Raw genomic sequence first — 2,151 nt, forward strand, 5'->3', positions numbered from 1 at the left:
TGCGACCGTAGCGGCCACGCGGTTCCAGACTGAAGCGCCTAGAACCACTCGGAAACACAGGCTGGCGCAAAAGAAAATTTGGGACTGCAAATAACTTTACAAAAAGGACGTTGTTACGTGTGGTTTGGTCCCAAACTGTCCAATGAGATAGAACCTCTTATGTATGTAAATCAGCTTCATTTCTTTGTATAGAAACTTTAAAACAACTACATAATTGTAAAAATGTAGGACGCAGAGGAAATTACTACTTCTCCTGCGTTTCCACTGAATATCACCCCAACATTAGTAAATCAACAACTATAAAATAATAAAAGTATCTAATTCTATACACGAAGTTCTTCTGTACGCTCTAAAACCCTTCCTGGATACTTATTTGCAATCCCAAATTTTCCTTTGCCTTTCCTCTTCATGCCTTTCACGAAAATATTAATAAAGTCAGTACATTGAACATTATTTCAGTTTATTTGTAGTTTAAGTAACGTAATTATTGAAAATAAAAGCCGTTTACACACGGAAACTGGAAGCCACGAACCTCGGATTACTGTTTCATACTCATTACGCTGCGGCAAACGCTGCCTGGAATGCAGGCTAACGTAAATGGCTCGTGCTTCCCCCGATCTGCGCCATAAATGCAAGTTTTTCTGAACGCTCGGCCATGTGGAACTCCCATTTCTCTGACTTTCATTTCCGGCCAAGCCATTCATGTATTATAAATTTTGGGCGAAATCGGTGGCGACAAATACGCGCGGTCTACATGTGACACTACTTGAAAACTGACATGGTTTTATCCAGGCATGTGAAAGCCAAAGATTCAGAAGACATAAGCTGACTCTTTGTTCGCCCGGCTGGTGCAGCTTTCTTACCAAGTCAGGGAATCACGCGCGTTTCATGTTTAAGGTTCCGCTACAGTGCTATAAACCCATTGTACACACCGACTCTTTGATCTTCCAGTATTTAAAATTTTGTAGGTCCCACCGAGATTTGAACTCGGATCGCTGGATTCAAAGTCCAGAGTGCTAACCATTACACCATGGGACCTGCTTATGCTGTGGTTACTTGCATAGCTGTTCTTACCGAGCATTTGAAGTGAAGGCGCAAGCCTATGTGGCCTAAGTACTGGTCTGTCACAATATCTCCTCATAGCGTCTGATAAAAGACTAGTAAATCGCGCTTATGCACGAAAAGCGAAGATCGTGAAAAAACGTACAAAGTTCATCCGTGCTGCGTTTGTGAAATATGCTTTACAAAGTCTTGGAATGCAACTCGATTTTCATTCTGAATAGCTTCCGACTTTAACAGTGAACTCGCGACACGCCACGTGATACGTACCCTTCAATTTCGTGCTGATCCCGTTGGAGGCCTCATTTAAAGTTTCTTCCCTCCGTCTTCCGATGCGTTCTTAACATTTCTTAAAGTACGTTCCAACATCTTTAACTTCTTTAAATGATGTACGCTTCAAGAGTACTTCTGTGGCTGCGTTCTTTGCCTTGTTAGCAGTCGAGGGCTCATTACGTTACGTTCATCTGTCTTCCTAGTACGTCAAGACGAGAAGTTAACAGGACCAATTTATTTCTTCGCATTGTTGAGACACTTCTATAGACTAATATTCCTTTTTCGCTCTTTCCAGGATTTCTGCCGCAATCTCGCACCCCAGTCAATTTGAAAACTCTGCAGAGGCTGTCTACGTATCACAGCACGGTATGTCTCTTGTATTTTAGCAGCGTTTGCAGTAATTCAGATACTGATTGCAGTTGCTTAATTACATAGGTTATTAAATCAAATTTTACGATCCATTTTGAAGAATAAAACTGGGATTCTTATGTCCTATCTGCTCTCTCAAACAGGTGTAGGCTAAACAAACACAAGTGACATCTTAGAAATGTATTAAGGGATCATTTGCTTCAAAAGGATAAAAACGTATTTGAAGGTAATTAGTAAAGAAGTGTGTTTCAACGTACTTCATATAGAAACAGCTATTTAGTACAGTTTCTAATCCTAAGCGAAAAGACACTACACAGAATGAGTAAGTTGACAACCTGTGATGGAACCACGTCATTCGAATGTTCCATTACAAGTCGTTCGTTAGTTATGTAAGGAACACCTTTCCTAACAGAGCTGTAATTTTTCAGTACCATTGCAATGATTCGAATT

At 40.6% G+C, this 2,151-nt stretch overlaps 1 non-coding gene across 1 annotated transcript; it reads right to left on the bottom strand.

Annotated features, from left to right (window-relative positions):
* Nucleotides 1-966: 966 nt before the first annotated feature.
* Trnaq-uug lies at nt 967-1,038 on the bottom strand. Its single transcript has one exon. It is a non-coding gene; the product is annotated as a tRNA-Gln (tRNA).
* Nucleotides 1,039-2,151: the final 1,113 nt, after the last annotated feature.

This window comes from Schistocerca americana, chromosome 1, assembly GCF_021461395.2.
Source record: "Schistocerca americana isolate TAMUIC-IGC-003095 chromosome 1, iqSchAmer2.1, whole genome shotgun sequence".
NCBI lineage: Eukaryota > Metazoa > Arthropoda > Insecta > Orthoptera > Acrididae > Schistocerca > Schistocerca americana.